The 8,666-nt window shown below is 51.8% G+C and overlaps 1 long non-coding RNA gene across 1 annotated transcript; it reads right to left on the reverse strand.

Annotated features, from left to right (window-relative positions):
* Positions 1-791: 791 nt before the first annotated feature.
* On the reverse strand, positions 792-6,702 carry LOC116659515. The gene is made up of 2 exons (XR_004314875.1): positions 6,234-6,702; positions 792-2,933 (listed from the first exon to the last, which is right to left on the reverse strand). It is a non-coding gene; the product is annotated as an uncharacterized LOC116659515 (long non-coding RNA).
* Positions 6,703-8,666: the final 1,964 nt, after the last annotated feature.

Below are 8,666 nucleotides of genomic sequence, written 5' to 3' on the forward strand. Positions count from 1 at the left end.
CCCCGCCCCTCCCGCTGTCCAGTCTGGACAAAGCTGCCCCGCCAGGCCTGTTCGAGCTCCCCCTTCCCATCCTCTGATCCGAGAATAAAGCTTCCTTGGCTCTCTAACCCACTCGGCATGGTTCTACTGTTTTGAACATCACCGGGCAGGAGGACACCCGCTGGGGACAGACTCAGGAGGGTGGGCACACGTCCCCTGAGCTGAAATATAATCAAGGAATTTGAATTATCTGTTCCCAGCCCGGCTTTCCTGAGAGCGCTAAACCCAGTGAGAGCCACTTGTGCCTTCTGCATCGTCCCCCCAATTCCTGACACTTACCAGGTTCCCAGATTGTGTTTGCTGAGTGAATAAACGAGCAAAGGAGCAAGACTTCTACTGGGGAAACGGGACACATCTGAGAACACTGCAGATCATAGCACTGACGGCGCCTCCGAATTCCGGCCTTTCCCAATTTCGCATACGTGGTCAGAGCAGTGGTTTTCTTCATGGCCACATATAAGTGATTTTTTTTAAAATCTCTGTGCCCAGGCCACTATCCACACCGTTTAGATCACAAGCCCTTGGGGGTGGGATGAGCCATAGGTAATTTTTTAGGCTCCTGTGATCCCCACGTGCAGCCAGGACTTGGCACAGCTGCAGCAGCCGTGACACCTGGCTGGGACGGGGACAGAGGCAGGCATCCCAGGGTCCCTGACGGCTAATCACCAGCCAGGGCTTTCGTGAGCTGCTTTGAGAGCGGGTTGACTTTCAAGCACCCATCTCTTTACCTCCACAGCACTGTTAGAGACTGGTAGGTGTAAACCCATGCTTTACTATTTTAAGGGACACATCACTAAAAATAACATTTGTGTAACACTTTGTGGATCGCATGGCATTTAAACAAAAGTCACAAAAATCACGTTGTTTAGCTATCCAAATAGCCAGTAACATCAGAATCGCTTTCCTCAGTCACTGCGAGCATATCGCTCACTGCGAGCTAGGGGGATTAATCAAGTGGTCAAACATCAAACTGTTTGAGTGGTAGGTGGGTCTGGGGCCTCCCGCCCAGTTCATCGCTGTTCTTCAACCTGATCTCCCATCAGGAGCGACCCCAGGAACGCCACACTCACAGTAAGTTTCCAAAACTCTCCAGACGCCCCCACAGTCTTCCAGTTACTGCAGGCCAAGGTCCCGGCCATCCCAGCCCCTAATTTCTCACTGTTCCCACCCCCAGAGCGCACTCTCGCCGCCGGTCCAGCCATCTCTGGGCAGAGGGAGCGGCCGCCTTCCTCCTCGAAGTCCCTCTGTTCTCAGAATCAGCTCACGGGCGTTTCCTCGGGTGCACGGGAACCGCAGACCACGCAGAGGATGTGGGATTCAGGTTTATTCCCGGGAGGGGCCGTCCTCTGTCGTTAGAGCTGGGGGAGCCACCTCTGGGGCTGGTGCTCCGCCAGAAGTCAGCAGGGCAGGGCGGGTCCCCCCAGGAAGGGAAAATGGGCCGGACGTTCGCGAGATGGCATGAACAGCATCACGGCCTCTGCAGCCCTGATCACATGGGTGACACTGACAAGGAGGGATGCGTGGGAACCGGAGCTGCCCCCCGACAGGGGGGCCCACAGGTGAGGGCTCTGCGCTTGCTGCGCTGGGCCCGCCTCCGCCACCAACAGCCACCACTTCCCATCCTCGCCTTGGTGAAATACACATGTGTTCCCCCATCTCCCCCGGGGACCTAGTTTGTCTACAGTTTGTACTCGAAGACAGAGCCTAAAAGGACACCCTGATGGTAGGAGGGTTGATGCTGGGGTTAAGGTCCAAGTTGGGCACCAAGCCTGTTCCCAAAGGCTCCTTGAACACTACCATGTCCTACTTCACACCTACTAATGTGAAATTTTTAGAGACGCGTGTCCGTGAATAAAATAATCCTTACTTCTTGCCCAGTCAGCAAATCTTGCCCCCAAACACACTTAACAATATCGACAAACTGAAATTCAGATCTTGTCGTGGATCCAGCAAACTGTGGACTGGCTTCCAAAGCAAAGGGCCATTTACTGTTCCAAAGTTACGAGACTAAATTCACATCTGACAGGTCCAGCCTCCACAAGCTCCTCCACGGCATCAGAACCGCGGTCCGCCCTGCCCTGTGCTAACCACGGCTGTCTCAGCCCAGATCAAAGGCAGTGCACTCCAGGGCTTCTCCTAAAGGGAAAAGACATCCCATGTGCTCCTTAGAGGCTCTGGTTAATGAAACCTGGCAAGTCTTTCTTGTGTGCACGCATGTGACACACACACTGATGAATAAAGCCTGTCCAGATGGGTGAAAACTTTCTGATCTGTTAGGAATGACAAATGGACCCAGAAATCAACATATCCCCTGAGAGGGTGGCGTGATTACTTCCACTGGTTGATTGAAGTGTCCAGGCTGTCGTGATGGATGGAACTAAAGCTTCACTGTGAGTCATGAAGAGAATGCGTCACATTATCCCAGGAAGCGCCTGCAAAATTCCATGTCTGGTTGACTGAGCTTTCTTATAAGTTCACCATGCACTGGAACAATTTTACTGTCATCGTTTAAAGTTTCAATAAAATATATTGGTCCATGTTTCTGCTTTATAGCACAGGCCTTGCACAAGCTATGTAACAAATAACAATAAATTAATCTTTTCATTGTTGATTCAATATCTTGAGGGCCTCAGATTCACATTTGTAGGCAATATTTTTTCAATGCCATACAGACAGAAGCTAGGTGTCCATTGTGGGCCAGATCTCCAGCAACCTTAGACTATGCCTCAAGTTTGTTTTCAATAAATCCTTACTTTGAATTTGTCTCCTTACCACATGCTTTTTTGACCAAGGATTTCCTGCCAAAGGATATTCTGGTACATTGAAGAAATCCATTGATTTATTAATTCAATAAATTTCTAACACTTCCTCTATTGTGGAATCTGTGGTAGGCCCTAAAAAAAACAAAAACATATATATATTTATAACATCCTGCCACTAGCCTAAAAACAAAAATGGTCTACTAGATGATGAAGAGAATTAAGCCAGAAATGGTAAGACGGTGGGATAAGTTGCTTGAGAAATGTTTGGAGTGGGGGAGGGACTGCAATGGACAAGGTTTACCCTGGCAGGAAGGGGCATTCTGTTTCTGCCATTGTTTGAAACTGCCCGGGCAAGTGATAATAAAAAGCAGACTGATGTCTGGTCAGTTTTATCTTGTTTTAAAATTAGCTGCAGACCATGCCTCCCTTATTGCTCCCATCTCTCCCCGAGACACCCTCTCCTTGGTGGCTTCTGACTGGAGGGGGTCAGGTGAGTCACCCCACAGGGCAAGGAGGAGAACACGGGCAGACCTGAGCCCATTCATCGGAGACCACCCCTCCCCAGGAAGATGAAGGAGGACTTGAGGCGCGGCTGAGTTTCCAGCTAAGAGCCACTGCAATCTGGCCACAATTGGGGCATTAATCCTAACATGAGATCATTTGGGGCCAGGCTGGTAAGTCACAGTGACAGGTTACAAGGGTAACAAAACGGTGGTCTCCATGTGGTTCAGCGGGGCCCAGAGAGAGACCCTACATCCTGCTGCAGCAGTAAGGACTCTGTCGAAGGGCAGGTCTGGGTATCAGAGAGGCGTACGGAGGGAGGGGCTCTTTGGGCAGAGTCTCAGTGAACGGGAGGGGCTGTACCCATCCGAGCAGAGGGGAAGAAGAAATGGATCATGTGATGAGAGAACAGGACAGAGGCAGACTCAGGGAAGCCCCGACGTGGAGGAGAGGCTGCAGAGGCCACCTGCACATGGAATGATGTTAGAGGGGACAAGCGGAGGCCCGGGCTCGGAAGCCGAGGCGGGAGAGAACTTCCAGGAGCAAACAGTCCACAGCAGTGCCATCCAGACCGAAATAAAATGCCAGCCACAAAGGTTCTAATTAGTAGCCACTTTAAAAAGAAAATCAAAACAGGTGGAATAAATTTTAATAATAAATTGTGTTTAACCCCCTATAGCCAAAATATTGTGATTTCAATGTAATCAATATAAAAAGTATTGAGAGACTTTTACGCCCTTTTTTCAAATCAGATCTCAGAAAACTGGTGTATATTTTACCTTTATCACGTCTCCATATGGATGCTAAATTTTCATCAGAAGTGCTTGCTCTGTGTTTAGATTTCATAACATTTGCAGTAGAGAAACTAGGTTCATAGGTCCAAGTTGTTGTGGTCATACTGAAAGTTTTTCAATAACTGCATTCGAATTTAAATGTGAAATAATTAAAATTAAACGAAAAATCCAGTTGCTTGGTGCACTGCCACATTTCAAGTGTTCAATGACCCTCTGCCCAGGAGGCTACCCTTCTGGACAGCGAAGTGGACGGCACAGGGCCACGGAGGTACATGGTCCAGAGCAGACACGGGGGCGAAGGGCTGAGGCCCCAAGCACGGCCGTGGGAGGAAGCCCTGGTTTCAGGGTCTGTTGGTGGCAGAGCCTGGCAGTGGAGAGTCAAAGCTTGAAGGAAACTGAGGAAAAGTCAAAGCAAATTTCTCAGGCATTGACTCAGTAGGGAAGGAGAGTAGCCACGTCATAGCAGCCATGAGGATGCAGGATTTTTTTTTGTAAGGTGGGAGAGTGGAATGCTGACTCAGGGGAAGTAACGATGTGGGACGGGACTGCCGCAGAGAATCACGGATGCAATCGTGGAGGCTGGTTTTCTCTGAAACCCTGGTTGAAAGCCGCGTGTCATGATCGTGGTAACAATAAAGGGTCCCAAGTGCCTCCTGTGTGCTGGCTACACCCACTTCATGTCTCATCACGTATAATCAACATGTACCTATGGCATCACAGCTTTTGCTCTGAGAAGGGCAGCAGAGACCAGAAGGGGCCCTGTTCAGACGCACTTGGAACTGACCCCTAACCACGGTCGAATGGAATCCCCAGGGCGGATGCTGATATTGGGTCTGGTCTGCATGCTCCTCTGTGCTGTGGGCTTTGCTGCCTCGTGTGAATAACTGACACAAAGCAGCTTGTGTCACAGAAGCAGTGTAGAAACAGGGAGGGGGCAGATACTAAGCCTGCGTCCCAGAGCCCTGTGGTACCCAGGGTCATAGCCTGCACAAAATGCTGTGGCCAGCGACCTGAAGACCACTGCTCCCGGAGGGAGGGGTGGCAAGAATCCACCTGCAAAATCCTCTTACTTGTCCGCCATGATCAAATGGTGTACAGGGTCCCATGGGACAGCCATCCCCCACCCATGACTGGAAACCATACGGAAACTGGTTTATCTGAACCAGCCCTGCAGAGACCACAACCGCTCACACATGCAAAGAACATGTCTGGCCCACTTCAAAGATGCTTGCATGTCTTAACCACCAAAGGAAAGAATTCAGAAAAGAAAGCCATATATAAGTCTTGGCAGGGTTTGGGGCGGAGGTGCGGGGGATGGTCAGCAGTTTGGACCACTCTGTTGAAAGGCAAACTTTTTCCCCTTTTTTCTTTAGCTGATCTTGAGCCAATAAAGCTTTGACATAGTTTTTTTTTTTTAATTGAGTACTAAATACCAACTTTTTTTTTTTAAGTTAATCCATCTGGAATAGCAATCCTGGTGCATGAGAAAGAAAGCAGTGACCTCACCTGGTCTGCAGAATTCCACCACTTGCCAGTTCCAGAGAGAGACTCAGGGAGGGCTGAGCCTGGTGGCAAGTGTCAGAGGGAGGACCTCAGGTGAGAGGGGTAGTCCTGGGGTCCACCCCCTCCTGGGGTCGTGCTGGCTGGTTGGAATGGAGAGGACTGGCAGGGGGATCGGCACCGTCTGGTCAGTGCAGAGACCCTCTGAGGACTCCACAGTAACAGCTCACCTTACACAACACGCTTGCCTTGTGCCAAGCAGAGTTCTGTGAATATGCATTACATATTTACAAAATTAAATTCCTTCTATCTTCATAACAGCCCTTATGGATGAGGACACTGAGGCACAGAAAGGTTAAGTAACTTGCTCAAAGTCACACAGCTGAGAGGGGCTGAGCCAGAATCTGACTCAGAATCTGGCTGAGTCTGAGGGGGTCTCACTCCGACTCAGCTGTTCTCTGGACTCTTTCTGCACTGACATCCCGGTGAGAAGGGAGAGACAGGTTACATATAAGGGTCAAGACGTGACTGAGCCAGGGCTAGGTACTTCCCCAGCTTATATGCAAATGAAGTGCTTCTTGCCGCCTGTCCCAGAGATGGGCCTCCCCAGATGGTCGGGTGCGGTGTCATTACTCACCTCTGCCCACGGGTGAGGAAATACTGCAGTTTCTTCATCTGTCAGTTTCCTGAGGAAGGTCTAGCTGCTTCCAGAAGGAGCCAGGGAAACAGTCATCGGTGAGCTCAGTGAGGGGGTGGCGAGGTGGACACCCTTCATGCCTCCATCCACGTGCCCGGGCTCCCTGCGCCCCAAAGGAATGACCACCTGCTCCGTCTGACTGGTGGGAAGGCATCAGCAAGGAAGATGGAGGAAGCTGACCTCTAGCCTCAGAAAACCCAGTTACCCGCCCAAAAACACCTCTCCTGGGAACAGCCAGCTTTCCAGATTCGAGATGGCAAATACCAGGAAGTCAAGCACCAGAGAGCCTGGGAAGTTCTAGAGCTACACCCAACACTGGAAGACGAGAGCCCAGCCCCCCAGCTGAAGGCAGCCGTGGCCATGGGACTGAGCCAGCTGAACTCCCAGCTCCCCGGAAGGAGAGACACAGGCTCCCAGCCCAGCTGGACGCGGGGCCTCGGGCAGGTGCAGGGCCCAAGAGGGAAGAAGAGACAGGCTGCTTCTGGCAGCCCGTGGGCTCTGGGCTCCCTGCAGCCATGGTGAGCCCTATCACTCTCTTGTCCCTGGAGTTCTGGCCAAGCCTCAGCCACCAGGAGGACAGAAACCTGGAAGTGGCTGAGATGCTCGCTTGCATTTCTCTGAGTGGCAGAACCGTCAGAAGGAGGAGGGAAAGGCGTGTGCTCTTGACCAAGCACACGTGAGCCAGCCTTTGTCTGCATGTTTTCCCTTTTAATCCTTAAAACCGTGCAAGGCCAGGGTGAAAGGATCTGAACCTCGGGCAGAGGCACTGTCCTTGGCTGTAAAGCAGCTCTCTGAACCCAGTCCAATGGACTCCAAAGCCTTAGTTCAAAATATACTGGTATTTTTATCAATTAATTCTGGCAGCGAATCCTAGAACTTGGGGGCTGGGAGGCACTGAGGGTCACCCAGCTCGACCCCGTACACCTGCGGCCCCCAAGCTGCAGGCGAGCATCCAAGGTCAGAGTGACGCTAGTCTGTGTCGGTGTTAGTGAGCTGCCCTGACAAGTTACCCCCTCGACGGCCTAATCAACACCACGTATCAGTCACAGATTCCCTGGCCAGAAGTCGGGGCCTCTGCCTGTTCAGAACGTGTGGCTCTCACAGCCCCAAATCCAGGTGTCGGCCGGGCTGCAGCCCATCCTGGAGGTTCTGGGAAGATTCCATGTCCGAGCTCATCAGATTCAGGTCCTCACAGTTATGGGGCCGAGCCCCCATTTCCTCAAGGTTTGTCTCCTCAGGGCCACTGAGCTCCTAAGGTCACCTGCACTCCTGTCTCATTGCCCCTTCCTCTTTAAACCAGGAACGTACATGGAATCCTTTCCATGATTCGAATCTCTCCACTCCACCCACCCCAGAGCTCTCTGTGTTTGAGGGCTCGTGAGATTTAACCGGCCCGCCCGGACATCAGGGTCATCTTCCTATTGCAAAGTCCCTAACCTTCACTACATCTGCAAACACGTAATACAGCATAGTCACAGGTCCCAGGAACCAGGGTGTGAGCACCTCTTGAGGGCCACGCTGTCTGCAGTTCTGACCGAAGCCAGAGGAGACAGACACCCAAGACACGTGTTTAACCACCCAGATCCAGGACGGTGAGAGGCGCCTCGCAGCTCTGTGACACTGGGCTTCAGGCTGGGGGCTGATGCTGCCGGCGTCAGAGCAGGGGGCCCGTGCGAGCTCTGGTGTTCCTGTCTCCAGGATCTATGTTGGTAGCGTGCCTTCGTTACTCTGTGAGGGCTGCTGGGAATCCTTGGAACATGCAACAAACAGATGTGCAAATATAAATACCAAAACCCACTGCAAAATACTCATTTGTGTGTTAATGTTTTCAGTCATTCAGTAAACATTTATGCAGAGCTCACTGCAAGCAGGCAATGGGGGAAAGATGTGTGGATTTGTAGCAACTTTGAATTGTGTATCAGGCAACTCCCTTGATTAACATGGATAACTGAATCGACCACGTTTGGGCCTTTCCGTGGGTCAGACTTCTTGAGGTCTGTCTACACTGAAAAGCCCTCAGGGCCTTGGCTGGGTCTGAAGGAGAGGTGACCAGCCCTGATCCACCAGTGGATGGAGGTGAGGACTGAAGATGGGGGACCCCCAAGAGCAGGGTGAGGGCCTGTGTTTGCTGTCACTGTCCGTTCAGGCCCTGGTACCTCATCCTTCTGCCTAGCCACCTAGCAGGGGTGGGGGGCAGGGAGACCATTTGCAGGGCACGTGCAGGGCTCCTGGGCGAGTTGGTAAGGACGTCCCGCTTGGGGGCACCCATCGAGGACCTCTGTTCATACACTGCCTGAGCCCCCTGCTTCTGTAGTTCAGAGCTGTGTGGCCTCGGACTATCATGGGGTCATCTCCAGAAGGACTGACGTGTGA

This window comes from Camelus ferus, chromosome 24, assembly GCF_009834535.1.
Source record: "Camelus ferus isolate YT-003-E chromosome 24, BCGSAC_Cfer_1.0, whole genome shotgun sequence".
NCBI classification, from domain to species: domain Eukaryota; kingdom Metazoa; phylum Chordata; class Mammalia; order Artiodactyla; family Camelidae; genus Camelus; species Camelus ferus.